A 26,710-nucleotide genomic window follows, 5' to 3' on the forward strand; every position below is an offset into this window, starting at 1 on the left:
TGCTGGAGAGTGCTGAATGTCCCTGCAGACACCCTCCTGAATGCTTTTGCTTCTGAGGATATGGAAATTTCAACAGAGACAGATTGAAACTAAAGCTTTCACAAGAGCCAGGCCTCTGAGAAGCTGAAGAATTCAGAGACAAAACCAAGTGATGGCAGCCCAAAGTGTTAACCCTCCCATCCTGGGGGGCAACCAAACTGGAAGTTAGAGTGAGGGGATTGGAAATGAATCCATTTCTCTAGCACACTGGCAGGGGAGTGCAGCTACAAATCTGAGGGGAAGCCCACCAAGGTTTCTTCATCTCTGCAGCAGCTCAGAGATGTATTAATTAATTTACTCAAGGCCATTTATAAAAGAGAAGACACATCTGAGCACTGAGCCCCAGTAACCTCCAGTGAAAGGTGTATATTTAATTTCTTATGGAAATGGAGTTCAGCCCACAGAGTCACTGACATTCCTTTTTCAAATGACTGGCTGAGCAAAGCATAGCAGGACATCTGCTCACCCAAGCACATAAAACTCCTCTGCATTTGGAGCCAACCCATGACACTGGTCACTGGGGAAAGCTTTCCCAACTGGTGACATCTTCCTGAGGGCCAGTTCTGTGATAACACCTCTGCTGCAAGGAGCAGTCTCTGTTCTGCACTGTCAGATGAGCTCTGTAGAGTCAGACAGGTGATTGCAATGGCTGGTGTGTGTCTACATTTGATCCTTCCACAGAAATATCTGTATTTTTTTGGAAATCAAGAGGAGGCTGCTGGACACATACCTGCCTGATTACAAGAGAAAGGTCAGGAGCAGTTCCTCTGTGCTTACCTCACTCTTTGGAACAGCTGCTACTTCTCACACCTTGTGCACAGTTAATTCTTGTCAGGTTTTGGACCTGCACTTCCCTCCCCTGCCACCTACACCAGGGCATGTGAGAGCTCCCTGGAGGCATTTGGCAGCCCTCAGCATCCTCTCACAATGCCACTGGGAGACTGCACTATTAATAATGTCCTGTATGATATCACCCATCCCAGCTACATCCCCAGGTCTATAATCAGATATAGGAGTAGGCAGCCTTTTCTCAGTCACAACAAGGTCCTTTTCCATTCCAGTTCCATCCCTCACTGACACTTCTGTGACATATTTACATGTTTACACCTGTCTGTCTATGCCCCACTGCCATGGTATCATTTTGCATTAAGCAGCAGACTGATTAATCTGTGTATTGAGGAGGTCAGAATGAGGGGTTTGAAGGCTGGGATCCCAATTTCCCTGGTGTGTTGGAAGAGTTTTGTCAAGTCTAAATGTCTGTTTGTTACTTTTTGTATCTGCAAAGAAAGGAGGTCTATGGAATGATTGTGGTATTTCATTACTGTAGGGTATATATCCTGACATCCTTTGGGTTCTCTGTCAAAGAGCTGGCTGATTTTCCCCTACTGAGAGAGCAAAGGCGGGAAGAATTGGGATTGTTCAGCCTGGAAAATAAAATGTTTTGAGGTGACCTCATTGTGGCCTTACAGTACTGGAAGCGAACTTACGGGAAAGATGGAGAGAGACTCTTGACAAGGGCCTGGCGTGACAGGACAAGGGGCAATGGCTACATACTGACAGCAGGTTTAGATTGGATACCAGGAAGAAACTGTTCCCTCTGAGGGTGCTGAGGCCCAGGCACAGGTTGCCCAGAGAAGCTGTGGCTGCCCCATCCCTGGCAGTGTTGCAGGCCGTGCTGGATGGGGCTTGTAGCAACCTGGGATAGTGGAAGGTGTCCCTTCACTTGGCAGGGAGTGGGACAAAGCGACCTTTAAGGTCTCTTCCAGCCTAGGCCATTCTGTGATTCTCACATCACTGATATTGGAGCAATCCCTAAATGTTTCTCTTGGTTATTACTGACAATGTAGGAGTACTGCCATTGTTCCCTTTTTAAAAGAGCAGAAACTGGAATACACAGAAATCAGCTGATATTTGTGAGGTCAGAGAGGCTGGGGTTTTTGTGTTGCACGGGCTGGATCTGGAAAGGTCACCGGTAATGTTTCAAAGGCCACCTGTAATGTTGTTGTTTTATCTACCAAAGAAAAGCATGAATTACAGGGAAATAAAAACAATACCATCGTAGAGATAAAGCTGTAGTGGGGTAAATAATTTCAATAATAGTGGAAGTATTTCTTCATATTATTCACTGTGTAACTCTGAAAACTGCCCAAAATACAAAGAGATCTAAAAGTCATGTCCATAGCTGAATAAATAGCTTGACTTGACCTGGACCTGTGCTTATTCTACAAAAAGAAGATTTGCCCAGATCTTTGCACTTTCATTTTTTTTCCTTCAGAAGCAATTTGCAAACAAAAGAATAGAAAACTCCAGAATTAAAATATTATGGATGATTTAAGCTGATAAACTGTGTGTTAGTTAATCTTTTCATTACTGTTTGTTAATAGCAGTAGAGCTAAGCAGCAAGCAAATTAAATTTACAGCTGAATTTGGAGGTGATGCAAACAGCAGTGAGTGAAGAGGAATACAATCTCTGCTGGGGAGATGGAGAAATAAAACATTGTCAGAAAATTGCAAAATGAAACCTGAAGTAGAAATTAAAAGCTCATGTGCTGGGGAAATATTAATGTTGAGCAGTGATGTATGGAAGCAAAAAAAAAAAACCTTAGAAAGGAGCAATGCCTGATCAGACCCAGGAATGATCTAAAACTTTGGAAAAGCACAGTATTTAATAAATGAAAATACTGGGGCATTTCATTGCCGAGCTGGAAAGGAATTGCTGCTTCTTGTAGGAAAGCAGTAAAACTGGGAAAGCTGCTTGAAAGATGGAAGGTATTGTCATACAAAAAGAAAATCAGGAAGGAGAAGCAAAAATGACTGAAAGGGTTGTAGAACTGACCTTTGAGGAAAGTGCCTTGAAGTTGCAAGCATTTGCCTTGAGCTTGCAGAAAGGGCATGATAGAAAACCCAAGGCAAAGATCTGGAAAGTGTAAGCATTGGGGAAAGGGAGCATTTGCTTTAGGGTGGGGCAAAGGAGTGCAATCAGGAAAACTGGGATTAAGCTGAGGAAAGGGAAGTTAGGCCCATCATCAAAAGCAGTTTTCAAGCTATGCAAGATGTTTGTAACAAACCCAAAGCCACACCAAAGAGGCCTGGGTTTCGTGTTTCCTTGCAGCACTGAAACTCCATTTAAGTCTTTTCTTGAAACAGTTTGAAGATCCATTAACTTTTCAAGTCAACCTGGACCTACTTTGGCTCAACCAGGGCTGATTAATTGTTTTGTATTAAAATCAGGCAGTACTTGCAATTTCTCTTATTTTTATCAGAGAGATGCTTTGAGGGCTTAAATTGTCCATAATTAAAGCTGAGAGCAGCCTTCCAGATGAAACTGTCACCTCCCGCAATTCTGGGGGCTTTAAGCCTGGCCTTGTAACAGATTGTCCTGATTGTCATATTTAAAAATGCCAGAGGTGGATTTTATTTAACTTGGTAGCAGGAGGAGAAAGGGAAGCACCTCTCAGATTATCTGGATTTTGTCCCTCTCCTGTTAGGCTAAGAAAGAGCAGCCTCCTGGAGACCCTGTGATGCTGGATGGTCTGACATGTTTTTCCATTTACATTGCCTCAGGACAACTCATTTTTTTAGGAAAAAAAAAACAAAAACAAACAAACAAAAAAAAAAACCAAAAAAAAAAAAACAAAAAAACAAAAAACAAAAAACCAAAAAACCTTGGCACTAAAAGAACACTATTTGTTAGTTTTTCTGCTATTAGGATACTTGAAGGGAAAACTGTTTTCAGCTTTGCCTTTCAATATATCATTATTTTGCAAGATTTTACATTGAAAGCAAAAGAGTTTCTGGGTTTTTTTTGTTTCAGAAGCTGAAAACAAGTTCTGTCATTTTTAACATCATCTGATTTCCTTTTTCTTTTGTGAAGTAAGGAAAATAGCAAAATCCAACAAACAAACAGAATAAAGCAAGGGATGTAAATTCAAAAGTGCAGCGTCTCATTATGAAAAATCTTGTATTCCTAAGCCTGATTTATGAGTACAGACAGGATGTGCACCCACAAGGAAAAAGAAATACAGGGAATATAGGGAATGCTAGTTAGAAATGAAGTGAGCTTTTGTTTGGGTAGAATTAAAATAGACCCTGAAGTTAACCTGAGATATTTCTGTCATTAACATTTTTTAAAAGGGCGTTTATTTGTTTTTCTGAGAGCTCTGCTGTGACCCTTGAACACAGATGTTTGCACTGAGGGTACAGAATCACTGAATCACAAAATCATTAAGGTTGGAAAAGACCTTTAAGAGCATCGAGTTCAACTTGTGACTGTCAACGACTTAGTCACCCATCCCAGAGCACCGAGTGCCATATCTAGTCATTCCCACCTCCAGGAAGAGGGACTCTAAACCTCTTGGGCAGCCCCTTCCAGTGTTAAGATGGTTTAGAAGAGACAACATTGGTGCTCTGGAGTTTGTCCCAAGCACTGAGCCTTGCCGGGGAAGAGCCGCTGCATTTCATGCAGAACTGCACCAGTGTTTGCTTTTCCAGAGGCCATGACTCCACGTTTCCCTGAATCCACACGCAAATACATCCATGGCCACTCTGAATTGCCTCTCCCTATGCCTCAAAGGTTCACAACCCCCCAGATACAAAAAGTCTCATTAGGCTTGCAGGTGCAATGTATCTGATGCAGCATTCTTAAGAAAAGGATCCCAGACCTGATCCAATTATTTTAAAACCACCATAGGAACTCAGTGAAATCAGCATTAATTGGACAAAGCTTTTGTACAATAAGAGAGGGAGGGAATGACACTGTAATTACATACAGCTGATGTTTGAACTTTAACATACAGCATGCAACTGAATTGTTTCCATCAGAACTGTGGTGTGAAATTAGTATTACTGTGTATAATTAACATCTTTTCCATGCCCTTTGCACAGGTGCAGTAGCTCGCTCACAGCCAGCTTAAAATGAAGTTTTTAAATTCATTCTCAGAGAAAAAGGAGTCTTCTATTTCTGGTGAAACAGAAGTGTTAGGTGGCGGGTAAGGTTAGAAGTTTGCTTCTTTGCAAAAGATGTCAGACTTTAAAAAGAGCTTTGTACAGAAAGAGCTTGTTTGTTCTGACCAGTTAAATAAGATTGTTAATAGGAGACATTGCCTCTACCAACAACTTCTCTTGGTAAAATCATGAGGGCTCTCTTAGAGCTGCTCCCAGGTGCAGAGTGAAGCTCTTGAGCCTCTCTTATGAAGAGCTCAAAAATACAATGTATACCCATGACAGGCTTGTGTTTTTTCCCATTGCATCTGAGTCTTTCAAAAAGCCATTGCCCCTTCAGAGCAAAAAAGTCATCCTGCTAATTGCATTAGTTTATAGCAAATAACAGTTTACACATAGGCCTGTCCTGAGGGTAAGGGCTGTTCTGGCAAATCCAGCTCCTCTGCATTTTTTTCCTGGTAGAAATCTGCCTGAAAAGGAACTTTGCTTGGGAGTTCCCCAGTTCATCAATGTGCATGTGGATAAAATTTCCTGTATGCAATTCTCCTCGAGATGTGGAAGTGTTCCAGTTTCAACTCTCAGTTCACACTTTACCATGAGTTTGACTATATTTGGGGATTAATGTTCAAGGGTGGCAAGAGTATTCTGGTCCTAGTCTAGCAGAATATCTGATTTTTAAGTTTGTGAGTCAGCTCGCTACAGTGCAGACTGCTCACATGTTCAGCTCATGTTTGAATGCTCTGCTAATTTCCATCCAAAATGTCCAATAATTTGCAAATCAGGATCTCTAGAAGCCTTTTCAAAGTCAAAGCATGATTTCTGTGTTCTCCCACTGTACTAATGCAAGCTCTGCACCTCTGCCAGGTCCAAAACTCATCTGAAAATGGCCTTGGTTTTTGGAAGCCATGGAGGTTTTTCTTATCTTTCAATCCAGATACCATTTTGCTGTTGATACACAATGCATTCCCTGCTCCCCCTTGCCAAAAATCCTTGAAAGTGGAATTTTAGAGCTGGGAGTACTTTAACACATGTTGTCTCTCACCCAGCATATGATCTCCAGATATTTGACAGAAAAGCAAAGTCTTAAACTGGGCATGTGAAGGAGGCAAATGAGATGTACCACAGCTGGTCATACCTCTCCTTACACAGTCAGTAACTAGTATGGCTTTTTAGAAAATCCCCTCTTACTGAAGAAATTCTGGTTGTGAAAAAGATTATAGAAGAGTAGGATTGAAGTAATTCTCAGGGTACGAGAACCAGGAATGGAAAGAGTAATTTTTTAGCAGACTTCTGGTCACCTCTTTTCAAATGCACATTTTATATATTTCACAAAAGGATCCTACTCCCATCTAACCATCCCAAAATTCACAGAATCACAGTCATGGAATGGTTTGGGCTTGGAAGGGAACTCAGGGATCATCTAGTTCCAACTCCCCTGCTAACAGAAGGTAAGAGAGGGCTGTTTTACAGTTTGGATAGTGAAACCCAGGTAGGTTGTATGACTTTTCTTAAGTTATGCAAGCCAAAGCTCACATGGGAAGAAAATGGGAGAGTGGGCCTTCAGACCTTCCTCTCGTGAGGTCTGGGCTGGCCTAGGTTAGTTCTACGCTCTGGATTAGCTTCTTCCTTCAGCTTCTTCCCCACACTCTGCTGGCCTTAACCAAAGCTGGCCAAAATCAGAAGTAATTCCATGCCATTATTTCTTCTACTGAAGTGGTAGAAAAGGGAAACAGTCCTTACTTGAGTGAGACCAGAAGTAACTGGGAAGCAAGCAGAGGGAAGGAAAAAGATGTGGAAAGCATTGCCAAATGTGTCCGTGGCTGGCTCATGCACAACATCTCAGGTGTCTTGAGGAATTAAGAATAACTTGGAATGAGCTTTAAAAAAAGATCAGGCCAATGTAAATCGGCTGTAACAGTTCAGTAGTTTTCCCCAGGAACTGACAAAACAATCAATGGAAGGATTTTTAATTCTGCACATAGGAAAAGCCTGGTCCTAGACTTCAATTTGCACAGTAGAAATCCCTGATTAAAAAGGAGCCAAACACTGTTGTGCTTCAGGAAGTAGGAGAATTAGGGATGCTTACTTTGGACGATGGTGTAAGTTTACAGCCTAAATGAGGGGAGATGCACAGCTGCATCTCCCCAGGAGCGGGGAACTGAATATATTGTGAGTCAGTCACAGTTCCTCCCTATCTTCCCTCCACCACTGCTTGCATTCCCTTTGCTCTGCTACAAAAGTCAATTACTTCATCCTCATTTTTTTCCTTTTTTCCTTTTTTTTTTTTTTTTTTTTTTTTTTTTTTTTTTTTTTTTTTTTCCCCATGGAGCAGCAGTTTACTCTCCCATGCTCCCAGCCAGCTCTTTTGGTGAGCAAGGAAGTGGAGTGGGGTGAAGCTTGGGCTCTCTGCACTTCTGTCATCTCAGTATCCCCTCTCCACCCACTTCCTCTCAGCAGGGAGTATTGGGTGAGCAGTCCCTGCTCCTCTGGCTGCAGGAGGAGTTGTTCTGAGCAAGCTGAGTTTGAACAGGCATGGGAGAAAAGCTAGGGAGGCGGGGGGGACAATCCTCCCTCCTTTTTATATTCCTGACGAGGTACCAGCTCTGGCAACATGTGATGAGTAGCAAGAGTATCCTGTGCAAATTCTGAGGTAAAGGCCTGTGTTCAAATGAGATAGGATATTACTAATGCTAGAAAACTGGGGAGCATAATCTGTAAGTCCTCTGAAGGACCTTCCTAACCTGCTCGCAGTCTGTTACTAGAAAATATGGAAAGGAGCCCACTGCAAAAACAAAACAAAGCAATCACATCCTTAGGAACTTTGGGGAGGCAAACATATGGGAGAACTTTTTACAAAAGGTGAGAGGTCAGTCAATGTCTTGGGATAACTGCATGTAAAGGGGATAAAAAGTTCTCAGGCCTTTTTGACAGTGAGAACACAAAGAGCTTTGCTGAGCTGCATGCAGGAGTAATGGGCCTTTTTGATGTAAAGCAGCTTTTCCTATGGCTGGAGGTGAAGGGAAGCCTATACATATTCAGGAGATATCTCCTGTGCCCTCCTAGGAAAAGACAAAACCACACACAAGCTTCTTTTCTGTCCTGTGCTCCCATCATCTCACCCTACACCAACATCTCTGGGCTGAGAGCACCTCAAACCTCAGAAATTTCTTCCTTGACAGTGTCATGAAGGCCTCCTTCTTGTCTGCATTTATATGAAGGCACAGTTTGGGATGTCAAACCTCCAGGAGGGCTTTGATTGAGATAAGATTAGTAGAAAGCAGAAGAGAACCTGGCAGGTCGAGCCTGGGGGTTTCAGACTGTCTGGACCATGGAACTCAAGGGCATGGGCAGAAGTTAGGTTTACAAGCAAAATACTTTGCTAGAGTTACCCAGTTAAAGATAAGACATGTATTTTTAGACTGCTAGAAATTAGGGAAAATTGAAAAGGATATTTATTCCCATTTTAAATTATTGAATGGTATTATGCTTGGAGACAGTTGTGTATATGCAACTCTTAAAAACTAAAGCTTGAGGCCAAACTCTGCTTTTGGTCACACAGAAAACAGGCGATGGCAGACTGAGTTGCATAAAACTGAGGTCATAATCTGGCATAAAGTCTGAGCTGGCTTGGTTTTCTCTTCAGCTAATGTCAGTAATGGTAAGCTGTTATGAGGAAACCCAATAGGGAATGGGTCAGGTGTTAATGCTCACAATCAGCATGATTCCAAATAAACTGGAGGAATTTAAGAAACAATGCTGTGTCTTCTGCTTAAAAGTTGCTTGCATAGACTTAAAATACTCTTTAGACTTAAAATAACTCTGCAGACTTGTGTGGTGCTGCTTCAGATTTACCTGAAGAAAGTGTGACTGTTTTTGGAAGATCTTTCAGGGGCCGGTCTCTAACAATATTGAAAAATGGAATATACAAATACCCGAACATCAAGCTGGTAAAACAAAATGATCTTCTTGTCCTCTTTTCTGTGTTCTATCACCAAGTTGAAGCTAAGATCAGCAGTTCACCAAATTATTTCCTTTTCCTTACATTTGGGAATAATACTGAGCTTAGACTGAAGCTGGTTGTGCTGGTCTAGAGCTATGTGGAAGAAAAAACCAGCATTACTGCAAGAAAGGAGACTAGTTCATCTACATTCTAACAGAAAAAATGTCTTTAATGCAGGTATCACTCCACAAAAATGTATTGTGGCTTCATTGCCTTCCTCCTAGCGTTCAATTTTTGTCAGTGAAAATGAGAGTTTTATACATGGTGTAAAGACAATGAATGACCTCTCAATTTTCTTTAATTTGTTTCTAACTGAAGAGAAATTTTCAGGCTACAGTAAGGTTCAAGATTTGAAATTGAAGTTCTGTATTAGTGTTCAGTATTTTCCTTCAGGAGACAGAATCTGAAATACCTAGCAGGGAGGCTGAGGAACAACTTGTTCAAGGACTGTTTTGTACTGAAGTCTTCACTTATTAAACTCCTTGTAAAAGCAGAAAATGCAGAAAAAGAAGGTTTTTAAGCCATTACTATTGAACCTAAAGAACATAGCCCTTAAAATGTTAGTAGCTCCTTGTCCTTTGTGTTCTGGGAAGGCAAAATTGCAGCCCAATGAAAATGGAACAAACCAAACCCCACAAACACCATCGTTAGGAAGGTGGAAAGAAGAATAAATAATGCTTATACTTTGGAGCACAGGCAGTGCTTGACTCCCCTAAACAAATACTCAAATAAATAGGAATTGTATTCCTTTTGAAGCTTCCATGGTTGTAAATTTCCTTATGGAGTGCCCTGTCATTTTCTTTCCTGAAAACATTGATGCTCTCTTCTTGAGCTGTAACGTGTTCCATATGTCACATTGCCTTTGTACTAAACAGTTCAGACTCAGCTCTCCTTTCATCCCCCTGACCTAATTTTAAAGTCTTATGGCTGTGGAGGACTAATCTGGATCAGTTTGATCAGACCCTCCAATTTTATAAATGCCATTTAACACACCACAACTTTTTTCCCCCTTTTCCATAACAATAAGCTCAACCAAGTTGTTCTTTGTTAAGTGTTGCTCTTATAAACTCCCTTAAATTCAACCTCTAATTGAACAGTGCTCTGTGTCTCGTTCATTATTGTACTGCTTGCTTTCATTCAAGTGAATTTTTAAAGTAATGCAACACAGAAGCTTAATTATCATCTTGTTTTTCTGGTATTCTCTGGAGTAAATGCCAAGGAGGATTTGTTTTTGCTGGTTTTTTGTTGTTTTTTTTTTTTTTTTTTTTACTTTGCATACAGCATAATTTTTTTCCTGCTCAAACACTTCTTTTGATCTTATTTCTTTGAATAAATTGTATTTAGCATCTTCACAAGTGTTTTTTTTCTTCATGCTTTCCCATCATTTTTCTGTGTATGTAATGTATATGCTTAAACATGGTCCAGAGTGCTCAGTTCACTAATACAAAAATTCTCACTCTTGGTGTTCCTGTGCCTCACCTCTTTCTCTAACACTGGTTTAGACTGGGAAAAACTCCACTGCAGCTGATAAAGTAAAACGTGTGCAAACTAAGCACAAGTGACAAAAGAAGGGCCGCCTCTCTTTCTGATTCTGTTCTATCAATATTCACATTCTTCAAATATTCCAAACCATAACCCTGACACAATATCTTTTCAGTGGATTAATCTGCTTGCTCTCAGTTCAGTTTCTCTTTGTTCTCCTGGTGGGGAAAGAAAAATCAAACCATTTTAAAAACGATCACATTGACAAGTTGCACCAGCTCAGCCATGAAATTTTAACTGAGCCTGTATCAGAGGCACTGGTGTAAAGCAGAATCAGTCAGGGGCTGCAATATTAGGAAAAAATTCTCCACAAAAAGGGTTGTAAAGCATTGGAACAGATTACCCAGGGAAGTAGTAGAGTCACCATCCCTGGAAATGTCCAAAATACATGTGGATATGGCACTTGGAGACACAGTTCAGTGTGGCATGGATCTTCACTCTCTCAATGTCTCTGCTTGTGGAAGGCAGCTCCATCTACCTGTACCTGATTGTGCCTCTGGTTGTTTCTGGGTGGACTCAACCTGGCAAACATGACATAGGCCCAGGCCAGATCTATACTACTGTTTTTCATGTTGTTTTTTAAATCAAAATCTCTGTCAGACAGAGGTTTGCCTGTACACCACGGATACAGATGTGCTGCTTCAAAGTCCTTGTGTTGTACAGCTTATGCTTGAGAAAGGGCATGGCTCTGGTGGTGGTGAAATCCCTTTTTTTTTTTTGTCATGTCCTGTCATCCCATTAGAGCTTTTTAGGCAGAGACAACTGCCTGAATTGTGGCTCTAGACAAGCCCTTTTGCTCTCCTCAGTTTCAGGAAACTTGTGATTTGGTATTTTTAGAGTATTTACTGTCATGGTATTCCCACCAGGCTGAATGGTGCTCCAGCGATTCCTATTTTGCAGGTGAAAATCTTTCTGCAAAAGAGAGGAGCTGACCTGCCTGAGGTGCACAGGAGGCCTGTGGCGTGACAGGGCTGGACTGGAAGAAGTCAATGCAAACAGAGGCCAGAGAAGCTTCTAGGTTTGGACCTGCTGGTTCCTGCAGCAGCGCACTTCATTGAGTAGTACCAAAAATGAATTTTGTTTTGTGTTGTGATTTGCAGTTAGGTTCTTTGGTTTCCTAAAAAATCAAATTGCAGCCAAAACTTCCACAGCAGTTTGGATGTTCTTAAATTGTTACGCTGTGTGGATTGCCTGATACCGATGGCTCCAGAATTCTCTCCTGTGGAAACCCAGGGCACCGGGAATATTTCTCTGTCTGCTCTGGGGTGCCAGGGGAGCACTGACTTTGACCCTCATTCATGGAGAAAGTTTCCTAGACTTCAAGACAGACTAGAATCCACAAAAGTGTGAAATAGATTATATAAAAGATTATAGTGTAGGTGTATCACTTGGTGAGAAATTTAGGTTTTGGGATTTTTAATATGTTGTGGATGGAAGCAAGATGGAGGGCACAGGCTCTCATCCTGGGTTTCTTCTTCATGCTTCTTCCGTCTTCTTCATGGGATTGGGTGGCATTTTGTAAGTGTGAAGAAAAGTCTTTGGGATCAGTTATTGGGTTAAAAAGGAAAATAATCTAGGTGTCAGTTCTTAATTGGATAGTTTAGTTTTAAATGACCTTGTAACAAGAGATTGTTGGCCATTTTGTACCTTCTAATGAAAAGCTACCGAACTCACAGTAATGAGACTGTTGTACTAATAAGAAATAATAAACACCTGAGTCCAAACATAAACTACTGTCTCAAGTGCCTTCAATCCAGACCCAGAAAAACTGATGACTGGTACCCCCACACTCTCCCTTGGCTGGACTTCCCTCAGGTGGAATAGCTCTTCTGTCCTTTCTCTCTGGCCATCTGGTGAAACACCTTGAGATCCTCTCTCAGCAGGGGCCAAGTTAAAAGTTAATTAGGAGGGACTAAGAGAAAGACACATGGGCTGTATCACCCTATCAGACTCACATATTACAAAAATTGCTGGGAATTAGGTGAGATGGGCTATGGAGACATGCAGAAACACTCCTGGATTTTGCCCCATATCTTTGTTGGAGCCTTCTGCTCTGTGCAGACCACAACAGTTTCATTCCTTCATTCCCTCTGCCACAGCCCCAGTTTCCCCTGGTGTCTCCTCCACCAAGAGCAGCTATACTAAGATGTTCATTCCTCTCTGCCATCTCTGCAAAACAGAAGAAAGAAGAGTTGCAAAACATAGTTTCCCCTGATTCACATGTTGTTTAGCAGGTACTTTTCTTAGTCCAGAGAAGTCCCCGAACACTTTAGCTCAGGTGGGCAAAGCAGGACAGGCTTTGAATGCAGGAAATTGAGTCAAAATATCAGAGAGCAATTGAGGTTTACATCTCTACTATAGATTTTTCTCTTAGAGCCCTGCAAAGTTGAGATGGTGTTGTTTGAATTGTATAGAAGAAATTGGTGTTACTTGTACTAGAATTTTTTGAAAATGCTTTAAATCACTGGAGCTTGTCTCAGGTACCAAGAATCTAACTGGAGTTTGAACCACTATTTAAAATTGGCACTCAGAAGCCAAGGAAGTCTCTCAGAAGCCAAGGGAGTCTCAAAGAGATAAAAGCCATGAATCTGGCAAGAAAAAACATGAGTCAATGTCAAAAAGTTTACAAGTTGACCATCTGAAAATATTTTGGCTTCAGTTCTACAGATCAAAACAGCTTATTTGACTTGAACTTTAAAACAAATAAACAATCAAAAATATGTTTAGAAGGACAAATTGTTTAATTGTTTACAGTGAACAGGCCTTCCTTCCAATGGTTTGAATTTAATTGATTCTATCTGATCCAAACCTTTTCAGGAATTTGAGAAGGCTGGGATGTACAGTGTGTTTACTACCAAGTGAGAATTTCATAATGATTTCTCTAGGAAGTCCATGACTTGAAGGATAATATAATTACAGTAGAATTGTAAGATCTAACAATATCCACAGGATCCGAGGAACAAGGATTTAAAGGCCTTGAAAGTCCATTTTCTATGATGATCCAGGCATCTTTTGCCTAGAATTTTGCCTAGAAGGCCAGATCTTCTGTAGTTTAGCAGCCCTGAGTCATCCCACTGGTTTGTATCACTGTGAGGATCTGGCCCTAACCTGAAAATACTCCAATGCTTTGTGAAATGATCTCATTAGGTGAAAAAACAATGAACCTTGATTGTCAGCATGTATCATTCAGGAGATGAGTTTTGGTTTGATGCCAGTACACATTTTCACCAGTTCTAAGATTGGCAACTTTATTTCTTCATGAGAAATTAAAAAAAAAATATCTCTCTTCTCCTCCCTCCTACCCATCTTTGCTCTTCTCCCAGCTGTCATCACTATTTACAGTTTAAGTGAAAATATATATTTACAAGTACAGCTTACTGCTGTGTTTGCTGGTATAGACTGCCTGAGGGCATATCTGGGAATCAAGTTCCCATCTCCATCCAGAAATTCACTCCCTCCTCTCCTCAGCCTTGCCCCTCCCTGGCCCTGTTTTCTTAAGCTGGGTGTTCACTCTCGTCTCTTGGATTCTGATCTCTTTGGGAGGGAGACTGATGCCTTCCTTCATTCCAGGACACGAGCGCTATCGGATGTCGAGCACTAAGTGATGCTCCCATCTTTCCCCGGCAGGGAAGGCCAACCCTCCTGCCCTTATCCAGCACCTCCTGCTCGGAGAACCTGCAGGCTGGATGAACTGACGCTGCAGAGCAAAAGTTTCATGTGCCTGCCCTGCAGCTGGCTGGCTTCACTTCCTGGGGTTGTGTGTGAAAGCAGACTTGGGAGAGGGTTTTGTTTTCAGCCTTATGCTGTGGCCCTTTTCCTGGCTGGACACATATCCATTGGACAATCCCACAGCATCCTGCTTGCCTGCCAGCCCCAGATGCCAGAAGCATGTCCCCATTTCCTCTCCCCTTACATGAGGAATTCTGCAGGGTCTTGTTCGCTACAACACAGAAAAGTTGTGTTTCACACAGTTTGGGGGCAGTGAGGCCAGATCCTGAGCGAGGCTTCCAGATGTTATTGCAATAGTAATTAAAAATATACCATAACTAAGTGAATGAGGTACAATACATTTAAAATTGTGCTTTTCAAATGCATTTATAAAAATGTTGCCCACACCCCTGGTCTTGTCATAACTAGGCTTCATCATCGTGCAGATTGTGTTTGTGGAATTCCAAGTGCTCAGGACTTCGAGTCCTGCTGAGACCAAGAAAAAGCTGATAATTCTCGGAAATTTTGCAGGATACCTCCTCAGAGGTCAGCTAGTCAGAAAGGAGTGTCCAGTGGTTAAGTCGCTAACCTATGTTCAGCTCCTCACTCCCCTGGGAATTGCCTGTATAAGTTTGGGAAAGACATTAATGACTTGTTTATGCTGCTAAAATTAACTTTTTTTTTTTTGGTCCTGCAGCATCACTGATGAACATGTAGCTGCTACATGTTGCACCAGTAAAGACAAAACATGTTCATTTTAGTCTGAGGTATGTTTGCTGAAGTTGATTCACTAGCACAGATGAAAGATTTGTTTATTTTGTAACTAGAATGCATTTAGTGGTTCTGAGGTAAAAGAAGAATGCTGCTTTTTAAAGCTACTTTTCTACCTGTGAAATGGGAATGAAAGTAATTAATCCAAATGATACTACTGAGATACTGTAATTACTTTAGAAACTGAGAGGTTATATTTGTGGTGGGAGCTGCTGTGGGAGATGAAGATAGCTCTGTATCCAAAATTCCCTAGACATATTCAAGTATGGGCAAAAATATATTCAGATATTTGTCTCAACTGCACATTTCACTCATCTGTGTTACAACAACTAAAAACAAAAACTAGAGAAAACAAAGTTTTTGCTGGCCATTATTTCCCTAGCTGCAGAATATCTGTAATAAAAGTTTGCATGAACATAGCTGCAAGTGGTGCTATGAGACACAGACAGAGACATGAGTCTCCCAGGAGACTCATGATTGATGCAGTTATCAGTGGTCTGTGGGTAGCTTGAACAGTGCTTGAGAAAGGTGTGCACCCACTCAGCCTTCACCTCCAGGAAGATTATAACAGTGGGTTTTGCTGATGTTTTAGTAGATCATAGTACCACAGAACCACAGAACTTCCTGGGTTGGAAGGCACCTTTAGATCGTCTCATTCCAAACTGCCATGGGCAGGGACACCTTCCACAATCCCAGGTTTCTCAGAGCCCTATCTAACCTGGTTTTCACATATTTTGCCTTGTCTTTGTAAACCATAACACTGATTTTGCTAATAAAATTTATCCAGACACTAATTTTTGATTCCAGCTCCTTATTTGTTTTTACATAAGGCCACACAGAAGCAATTTCAGTTAAAAAAAAAAGTGACCCTCTGAACTCCCTGGAAGTGTTTACATGGGCATGAGTAACCATAGAAACCTTGTGTGCTGACTCCCTCTGTTATCAGTGTGAAAACATTTGGGGTGATCATAGTAGTGAAGTTTTTTTGTGGATCTCCCCCTCCTACATGTAAAACCTCACAGCGATGACTCAGATGAGATCTTAGTTCAAGAAAGAACATAAATATGTTCAGTTCCTTTCAGTGAATCATGCCCTCCAGAAAAAAAAAGGGGGAAAACCAGTATGATGGGAAGGATTTCTGAACTCTGATAGAAGCGCTCACCTCCTCAGTTGACAAAGATGCTTTGCTGCCTTTGCAGCTTTCAGAATGAATAACCAAAGAACTCTATAACACTCTGGGAAGTGACAATGACTTTAAAGCCCTCTTTCTTTGATGGCTTTAGAAAATAATTCAACATTTTTAGACAGGATAGGTATTTGAGGAATATTAATAGGATGAGTGCATCTACCAGCTGGAAAAGTCCTGCTCCTACATAGTTTGTCAAAGATGCAGCTTCCCCAGAATGTGGGATTGATAAAGAAGAGAATCCAGTTTTTTATTCCCTGCAGAGATAAATTGGAACACTAAGGGGTTTAGCACATGCAGTCTATGTAGAATTACCTTTTGCTGATAATTTTGTTCTGCAAAAAAAAAAAGTCCCTTGGTTAGGGATGGAATCACTGCAATGTTTCAGCAAGTCCTCTCCTCCCTTTTTCACAAAAACTCACACAGGAAAGCATGAAAATTGTATCTTGTTCCTAAAGTATGTCAGTGAAAAAGAAACTTATCACCCTAAAAATGGACATAGAGAAGTAAATTATTAGTATGAAAAGTGTTAAGTAGTCATAGTTTCACTGATCCCAAAAGCAGAATATCCTAGTTCTCCCGTCACACAGGTTGCATGACATAATCAGAGCCTGTGATCCTGTGTTTTTCTCAATCTTTTATGACTTTTCTATTCATCACTGGTTTGTAATCTGACAACCGGAAACATGAACAATCAAATGAATACTACTCAAACAAAAATAATTCCAATTAATGAGCCTCCATGCACTTTCTCAATATGATTTCAGCTATTTTCATGCTTCTAAGCAAACAGCTATCTATCCTGCATGCAGCACATTTCAGGACCAGTCCAGCTCCATGAGAAGTTAGTGGGAGTCTGTCTGTCTGTCTGTCTCTTTTTGGAGATATGGAATTGGACTGATAAAGCTGTGAGAAACACTGGGGAACCCTTTGGGAATGCTTACTCAGAATTACTTAATGAGTCAGGATGAAAATACACAATCCCTCTGGCATTCCGTAATCCTTCATGTTTTCAGTAATACCAAATGTTAATATACTGGAGACTGAAATTTATCCCCCAAACCCACAGTGAGACTAAGCAGGGGGGCTCTCATCTCTTCACATTATTCATCTCAACGCTGTGTCAAGGACGCCTAAATTCTGGGAGGTGAGGAATGAGATTGCTTGTGCCTCTTCCACCTTTTGCTCCCCAATACGCCCAGATGTGGCATTCAAGGTGGCACAGATCATCAGTTTGTGAACCTGAACTGTCCAATGTGAATGGTCTTCTGCCTCCTCAGGCTAAACCTCTAACTTCTGGTATTTTCAAATAGGCAACTTCAAATCATTCCTGCTTTGAAAGCCTGAGAATGTGTATGAATCCAAAATCTTGACAGTCTGTAGATATATGAACACACTTTCAACATCTTTTCCTTTCCTCGTTAAATCACCTCTTTTTTTTTTCCCTCCATGGTTAATGTACTGGGATTGTAATTTTTTATATTTTTTTTAACCAGAATTCTCCCATGAAAATGGCAACTTTATGACTGTCTGTCACTCCTATTGGAGCTTGACTGTCTGCTGCAGTGTCTGACTGGTGGCTGACCCACTTGGCACTTATCGTGCAGCAGGGACCTCTGAAATAACATATCAGGGTCCCATTTGCTTGACAGCCCCTGGTTATGACTGAACCATCACAGTGTGGCACGGCAAGAAAAACGCTACTTTATATTTGAACCATCTGGAAGCAAGGACTTCAACAGACATGAATTAAAGTTTTCTTTGAAAGGAAACATGTGAGTTGCTCCACACAGTTTATCTTTCAAAATACTGCCCTGAGTAGGAAATCATAACCACTATGCTTTGCAAAGCTTGAATAAAATAGGAAGAGCTAAGAAAAAATGAAGTTAATTGAGGATGAGTAATGAAGGAACCCAATAAAAAAAATGGATGTAATTCTGCCTTTATTGTTAAATATGAGTATTATACATAGGTAATTATAATTACCTATGTATAATACTTATATTTAAAAATAAAGGACGTTCATCTGAGTGCAAGTCATAAGAACTAGTGACAATTTCATTAAAATCAGACTAAGTTTGTCTTCATATTAAGCCCATTACACTGCATAAGTGTAATTAAATTAATTTCAGTGACTTTATACCTCCTAATATTTTTCTTTGGTTTGGGACTGTTTAGTAAGCCAGCATCATTGCAACTGTTTCTTGTTTTTATAAACACAAAGCCAAATCCCTAGAGCAGAAACTCTTCCTTAGAAACAATTTTCCAGTATTAATTTTACCTGAAAATTCAGTTTTCCAGGATTTACTCTGTGTGTTGGGGTGAGTGGGCTCCTTTTTGTTGTTGTTGTTATACAGTGCATGGAAGAAGAGACATGGAGCTTCAAACTTATGCTACACTCAGAAAGAAGAGAGGTGGAATAGATTTAATTGCCTGGATCCTATGTTTTCAAAGGTCACCTCATATTTCTAAAGATTTGCATTATCAACAATGATTATAAATATTTTGTTTTATTTCCTGCTAGAAGTGATTTGAGGAGGCTGGGTGAAATATGCCAAGGATTCTGTTCCCACATCCCAGCTCTGGGATTAAATTGATATTTCACCTTCTAAACTGATGCCACCTTGCAGTTGAAAGCTGAACTGTCTGGGAAGACCACAGGCCATGCTGTGGTCTGTAGAAGTTTCTCTCTATGCTGGCAAATCTTCAGGTTTCTCATCCAGTTTTAGGTGGGGTTTTTTGTTGTTGTTGTTGTTTTTTCACATTGCCTTCATTTGACTCCAGTTGGCACACCAATAAATTAGAGGCATCCCGTTTCGTCTCACAAACCCTAATAGCCATAAGGATTGTATTTAATGAAGTGACTCCCACCTCAGCAGAATGAGACTGCTTTGACTACATTACCATGATAATCAACAATTAAGTTGGCATTTGCCAGCCATAACCACAGATGTCTTCTTTGAAGTGTGGGAGAAACAGCACTAATGTCAAATACCACTCTGTGGGAACACTTGGCATGCATGACCAGCACAAGGAAATGAAGTACTTGGCCATGCTCCTGGAAGATACTGTGATGAAAGTGACATAAATATATAATTAGAAGAATCCATCCATATATCAACAAGCTCTGCATTAATCAGCAGAGATAAATCTGCTGATTACTGCATAATCCATGCATCAACAACCTCTGCACCTGCTTTGCTGTAAAGGTGTTGGGGAAATCACAAGCATTTTTCATTGTTCTTCAGCTCTTCTACTGTGGAGGTATCTGAGACAACCACATCCCTGACTCTGATTTTAAGAAGGCTGCTGAGGGGCCCTGCTTTGACTTTGATCTCTACGTGTACAATAAGCAGAGCCACCCCAGCAATGCCTTTGAGCAAATAACCATCTTTAAATCACAGTCCAGTAGTAGTGCTCATATTTGGCTTGTGCACGTCTTGCTCAGTTCCAGTACAGTAAGTTCAATAGGCTTGGAGCTGAATTGCAGCACAGCCATTAATCAAAAGCCCTATAAAATTGAGTTCCAGGAATTTATAAATGCATAATACAAATATGAGCTGTGGGATTTTTTCTGTAAACACTCCATCTCAGTGATGCTTCTTGTCTCCCCAAGCACTAGCCAGCATAGCTTGTTCTTGATTCCTATCTGCCTCAACATTTTACCTTGCTTTGAGCCTGCCTGCCAGTTCACAGGCCTTGGAAAGGGGAGAGAGCAAGGAAATTGTCAGCATCCCAAAAGCCTACCTATTTTTTTTTTTTTTTTTTTGACGTGACCTATTTTTTTTAATATGAACCCCTAGGTCTGTCATCAACCATTTGCCTAATTTCTGGAATAAGATGGACAGGACCTGATCCCTCTGACCCACATGCCAGCAGCCTGTCCATGAAACATCAAAAGTTCAGTATAACCCCAAAATCCACCAATATACTTGGGAGTCTCTTCACTAACTTCATCTGAATTGATCTACAGAGTTCTAGTGTCTTTGCTTTCAGACTGGCAGAAAAGAAATAGTACTTTTTGCTTTCTCTGAAGGCAGGTTCTCTCTGTGCTTTCCTTTTGTATGAAGACTCTCCACTCCTCTCCTTCAGTCCTACCATGTGTTAAATCCCCAGTTTGAGCTGTCACAGATGAAATTCTGACACTGGAAAGTTTTTCCATTGGTTCCACCTCCTTCTGAGACCACTTAACCTTCTGAAATGCTGCTGGGTGATTCATTTGGAGAGGGCTGAACATGGAGATCACTTTCTTTGCCTTCCAGGAATGACCTGCAAAGGACTTTCCTAGTGAATTAATTTTCATGTACTCTGCAATGCTCTGTTGTGCCTTCTCCAGACTGTAATGGCATAAGCACGTGTTGGTCTCTGACTCAAAAAGTCTTGTCAAGTGGAGAGAGGAGTTTTCTTGCAGGTCTTTGGTTTTTTGATTTTTTTTTTTAGCTTGCTTTTAGTTTGGCATGTAAGCACACCTCAGTAATTCATAAAGCACTGAAGATATTCATTGTAGCCCAAGTAGATGGAGCCGATGTTTAATTTTTCATTTTTAAGTGCTGATGCAGAGCACAATATTGCACATGCAGCTCACAAGGCTCCCATCACTAGCATATGGACTCCATTTTAAGCCTATAAATCACATGCTAAGTATAATGGTTGTTTGTTAAATCTTTCCTTCTTGTTTGTTCTTATCAACATCCAGTAATGATATATATATATATGTCATGCAAGACAGTAAATATGCTGACATTTCAAGGAAAGGTTCAGTTCCATATCTCTGCTGAATAATGATTTTATGCTGAAACTAGCATAAAAGCTAGGATAGCGATAACCTTTAGCAGAGCCCAGAGGAAAGAACACAGCAGATAAATGTGCTCCTATGAAAAGCAGCAAAATTCATGTAACACCCAGCCTCCATTTCAGGGACTCCAGACAATTGTGTTCCCTAGTCCTGTTCACTCCCAGGTGTATTCTACTCAGAATGAGAGGCAGGAAATTGCATTTTCATCTTTATTCTTCCACCAGCTGTAAGCTAAACCCATACTTGAAGGCTATAGCAACAAATGCATCAAGTACAAGAATCTCCTGCCACTTTGCTCATCAGTCATTTGAACTCTATCCTTCTATTTCTCATGGTTGTACCAGATGGAGGAGGAACCTTGCCTACATGATGCAGTTGTAAGAAGCAGCAGATGAGGCTTTGCATGGTGCTGTTGGTTCCAGCACTACCAAAAATGGAAAAAATGGAGAGGGACCACAAATGCTTCAACCTGAAGAAGAAGCTGAATGGTGCAACTGAAAGTAAGAGGTCCTAAGATTCAGGAAACCCTCAATGACCTGTTCAGCAAACATGTCTTAATTTTCCAGTAAAATCCTGTTACTAATATAGGCTTGCTACAGAATGAGACCTGCACTTGTACCTCGATTTCTAAGTGATGGTTTTGTGAGGAGAAAATTAAGATATGAGCCAAAACCCCATGATCTCAAGTGGCCAGAACAGATTTTTGTCTCTCTTAACATGACAGTGCAGTGAGATAAGAACTGCTTGGCTGAAGAACCAGGCAGGCAGAGGGTGTCCTTCTAACAGCAACAGGTTGCTTAGAAAACATGCAGTTTTCATCACTAGAGGCTGCTGAGGACAGGATAAACAGACATTTATTTACAGGGAAGAGTTTTTGAATAGGAAAATGGTGATCTCTTAATTTATGATTCTGTGTGATTTTCTTGACTGAATCTTTTACTCTATGAGATTCCCAGGGCTGCTGCAGGAGGAGAGGGAATTGTGCTTCATGTACAAAAATATACTTGCAAATTTATGGTCAATAGATGACAAAACTTGCAGAGAAACACTGTGATATGTTATTTCAAGTTTTGCGTTAATGCCTATTTCTGAATCCATTGTCGTTGCAAACTCACTCAGCAAAAGGTAACAGATATTAAAAAATCCCCAAAACCTACCACTAAAACAACTGACTTAAGCTTTTTCCTAAACTTTTTCCCTTCTTCTGCTTACTTATGGCTCATTGTGTAAGAAAAAACCAGAATATGACACTGATTCTGTACCCGTGCTATGTACAGGCAGAAATCTAGGTTTGCCTGCCTGTCAGGGAATGCATTTAGCCCTGAGCCTGTCTATCTAACTAAAATAGTTATTGAGATCTGGTAAACAAAATATGCAACGATGGTTTCCGAGCTTCCCTGAATAATTCTATGCAACCGTGTATAATTACAATTATCATAAATATCCTCTGTTTGCACAACACCTCAGTGGAGCTGCTGAATTCTCTGTGGCCTCTATACATACGGTGCCATGAAATACAAACATTGCCTCTGCTTAAACACTCCTTAACAAACACTCTGCGAAAGCTGTTTGTGGAGGGAGATATCAGTCAGGAATATCCAAGCCTGGGTTTATAAGGGAAGAGCACGGAATCTTCTATGTCTGCATGAGATATGTTGGTGTAAGAACAGCAAAAAATCTGGTAAGAAATCTCACCAATACTTCATAATTCATAGGAAACTGGAGTTTCCTTGGAAAAGTAAAACTGGGGTAAGAATTGAGCACATTTTAAAAACACTAACAGGTAAAAACACTAACTGTAAGCTCCCCCTCTTTGCAGAGTATCAGCTAAGCGCTCTCATAGAAGTCTAGCACATAGCAGGTGTTGAAAATGGAAATGCAATTTCCCAGCTAGGCAGACATCCAATATTTATGAGCCAAGTCTGTGGAAATAGCAAACTGCCAATAGGGACAGAATAATTTAGCGGAAAATCAAGCAAGTTTTCCACTTCAAGAAAATTTGTCATTCACCTTGTGTCCGATCCTACTCCTACCAGTGTCTGAATGTATTGTCTGGTGCTGAAGCCATCCTACAAGACACTAAAACAAAGAGATGAGCATTCTCCTGGAGAGAGCTGATCACAGTTATGTAGGTATTTGGCAGAGCCAAGTGATGTATGGCTGAGAAAAAGAAAAAAACCCACACACACCTGACAGGGAATCAACCTACTGACTTGCAGAAGCACCTCTCACATTTCCTAGGCAAGGTTTTAAACCCAGATTAAATGTTGCATTCACATTTTGAAAATGCCATAGTTTTGTCAGACATGCTTAGAAACTTCTGCCATGTTTGGGTGGAAATCTTAATAAGCAACAGAAGCTGTTCTGAGATCTCTGGAGCAGGGAAATGTGACCCTTGCACATTTGGACTGAGGTCGGAACCAGAACTGCAAAAATAGAATGGCTCTGGAGGAGCAGGTCTTGGGCACACCTCCTGTTCAGTCAAAATTCAAGGTACTTGGATTTTGCCTGTAGTTAAGAGAAGAAGAATTGATAATTGCCAGACAGAGGGATCTGCGTCTGTCAACACTCCTAACTCAAAAGTCAACTTCCAAATTTGCTTGAGAATTTCCTGTCTCCTTCTGATAAGGCTCTGTCTCCTTTTGGCAGACTCTCCACACTGAACTGCCAAGCTATGCATAACAAGTCATGTTTCATGGGTATTTGCACAAATTTAGAAACTGCTGGCATCACCACACATGGCCCAGATATCAGTGGATCAATGCAGAGCATTAAGGTGTAGGGAACTGAATGAATATGTCAAAAATATTAAAATATTCAGTGCATTCCCCTTTTTCCTTCTGTCTGAAGCTCACTCTGTTACAAGACTGGGGAATAGGCTGAACTGAGGCTGAGCTCTCGGAAAAATAGGCCCTAAGAGGAAGAAGAGCTTGAAGCTGGCTCTCTGTAAGGGTGAAATTCAGCTTTGAGAACTAGTTTTAAGTGAATTATGACAGCCCTGCCACCACCCCAGTGTGTTTGTTATTCAGGCAGACATGCAATAACCCCCACAGAGCGACTGCTTTTTTTGAGCTGGAACTTACTCCTGGACAGTTTGTTGTAAGCACTTGGTCAGAGTCACAGCAAGACACTTTGGAGCCTGTTTTCACAACCCTTCATCCTCCTTTCCCTCTTCTTGGAGCTCCTAATAGCTGCTGCCAGCAAAGATTACTGCATCCTCAAAGATCTGCAGGGTCCCCTCTTAGAAAAGGGGAGCAGTTTTGCCACGTGCCTCTTTTGGTGCTTGGTCCTGATCACCTTATTCCTTGCTTGGCTGGATATCCCAAAATGTCAGGCTGTACTGCTAAGAGGATGGGTTTGTCCCATCCTCTCCAAGTCCCTCCACTTCCAAGATGTCCCCATACTTATTTTTACAAATTTACAATAACCACCCTCAGATCAAAGTCCAAAATTCCCTTAAAATTCCCTCATTCCTTCATGAGCTTGAAGGAGTGATTATGGAAAGCAAACCAAAAATGGGGACTGACCACTAGCAAAATGTGGGTTTTCTTTTTTTTTTTGTTAATGAAAAAATATTTCTATTCTCTCAAATTGTACTTATTTATTGTTTTAAGCAGATGCATCACTTATAAGCTGAAACTCCATAGGTCAACATAAAAGAAATTTATGTGTAAATAAAAAGGTAGTCTGTATCAATGTGTCCACAAAATTTATATTGTGATGCTTTGGAGACAGTGGCCAAAACATGACTTTGCACCTGCTCCATGAAAAATGAAGTTTGTTTCAACTGAAATCCCTCAGAAATGTTCTGTTCATCGGAGGAAATCAGCGTATACCCCAAGAGCTGAGTGTATAAATGGAAAAATATAAAGAAATCTAGTTGCTCCCCAAAACAGAAGAAAAAGGGAATGAATGTGTGAATAAACAACTGAATGGATGTCAGAGGGCTGTGCTGGGCTTTAGCAATGTATTACTAATAAGAGCCAGTGGAGGAGTATTTAAATATGCAGTACCTGGGTTCTAGCAATGCATTACTAATTACAGCTCAAGAAATTTTCCTTAGAGCATTCATTCAAACTGGTTTGGGTGTGATTTCATTGCGACACAGGCAGACCACTGCCTGACAAATTCCCACCCCGAGATATTTTCAGAGCAAGGGTTCAAAATGGGGTTCAAAATGAAAACACATATCCCGGTGAGTTGTTCCTAGTACAACCAGGCAATTCAAACACACATGGTAAAGCTGGTCCAATTATTTTTAAAGAATTTTAAGGGATTTTTCTGTGGTGAACTCTAGCTGTCAGTCACCTGGTATCTTCTGTGCATGACTTGAAGATTCTCACCTGATAAAAACGCAGGACATTTTCCGGGGGAGAGGGGGGGGGAAGCCCTATATAGCCATGCCCAGTGAGAAGGGCTGCATTTTTCAGATGCACACCCTTCTACAACCAGCTGAGGAAAGGAATTTACTCACTTAAAGCTCCATGCAAGTGCAAGTTTCAGCTTGTTGTGGGTGAAGGAGCGTGGAAGCTTTGGTCCCACTCTTCTCCAATAGCATGATTTTAACTCTGAGGGACTGCTGATCCCTCTGAAACAGCTGAACTGATCAGCAACTCAGATAATTGCATTTCTTTTCCGGTATCAAGGCCTAACTATAAACCTTTGAGTTTGCTGGGTTTACAGAGGCACTGAGTAGAAGGACTCTACAAACTGGGCTGTCAGCACTGAAGATCACAGGTTTACACTGTGAAAAAGTGCTTCCCTCACTGCAACATGCAATAAATAAAATTAAACTGGACAACAGATTGATCTTCCTTCTGAAATAGAAAGGAAAGTTGTCTTCAAATTATTTTAGGGCAAGTAACCATCAGAAGACACAAAATTTTAAATAAATAAGATGTGTCTGCTCTTCCAGAATTCCCTGTCATAGAGACAGTCTGGTCTGGCTCCCAGTTGCTTCTAAATAAATGTTAAAAACTAGGTATGATAAGAAAATAGATATGAAAATATTTTTTGGAACAGAAATATTCTTTAGCCATGTGGTTATTGCTTTAGAACTGGGGGTTGTTCAGCCTGGAGAAGTAACTTCATTGTGGCCTTCCAGGACCTGCAGGAGCCTACCAGAAAGATGGAGAGAGACTCTTGACAAGGGCCTGGAGTGACAGGACAAGGGGGAATGGCTTCACACTGACAGAGAGCAGGTTTAGACTGGATATTACAAAAAAATTCTTCCCTGTGAGGGTGGTGAGGCCCTGGCACAGGTTGGCCAGAGCAGCTGTGGCTGCCCCATCCCTGGCAGTGTTCCAGGCCAGGCTGGATGGGGCTCTGAGCAACCTGTGATAGCAGAAGGTGTCCCTGCCCATGGTAGAGGGTTGGGACAAGATGATCTTTCACATCCCTTCCTTTTAACTTGCTTTAAATTCACATTTTAGGCTGTAGATTAAAGTTTGGGCTTTTTTCCTTGTTGCGGGGTTTTTAATAATTATTTTTTACATAAAGAAAAACTTTTATTGCAAGGAAATTAGATATTGTCAAGAGCAAAAGAAGCAAGTTTGAAGAAATGTTGACACAGTTTTGATTGTGAAGAAGGAATTCATAGGTGAAGACACATTGTACTAAATCTGTACAAACATCGAGGAGAGAACTTAGCAAGGGTCAGAGGTATTAAAAGTCTTTCATGAAATGGGAACGCAAGTAAAAAAAACTGTTAAATCATCATCTGATTAAG

At 40.9% G+C, this 26,710-nt stretch overlaps 1 protein-coding gene and 1 long non-coding RNA gene across 4 annotated transcripts in view; one reads left to right on the forward strand and one right to left on the reverse strand.

Moving 5' to 3' along the window:
* The window catches only part of LOC139585345 (uncharacterized), a 31,804-nt gene extending 19,552 nt beyond the window's left edge, over positions 1 to 12,252 (forward strand). For all 3 annotated transcript variants that reach the window (XR_011677043.1, XR_011677044.1, XR_011677042.1), the window contains one exon: positions 11,423 to 12,252. This is a non-coding gene — a long non-coding RNA (uncharacterized lncRNA). The remainder of the gene's footprint in view (positions 1 to 11,422) is intronic.
* Positions 1 to 26,710, reverse strand: part of NTF3 (neurotrophin 3) — a 47,786-nt gene that overhangs the window by 5,986 nt on the left and 15,090 nt on the right. The window lies entirely within an intron of this gene.

This window comes from Agelaius tricolor, unplaced genomic scaffold (assembly GCF_023055355.1).
Source record: "Agelaius tricolor isolate 1412-34295 unplaced genomic scaffold, bAgeTri1.0.p SCAF_74, whole genome shotgun sequence".
Lineage (NCBI taxonomy): Eukaryota > Metazoa > Chordata > Aves > Passeriformes > Icteridae > Agelaius > Agelaius tricolor.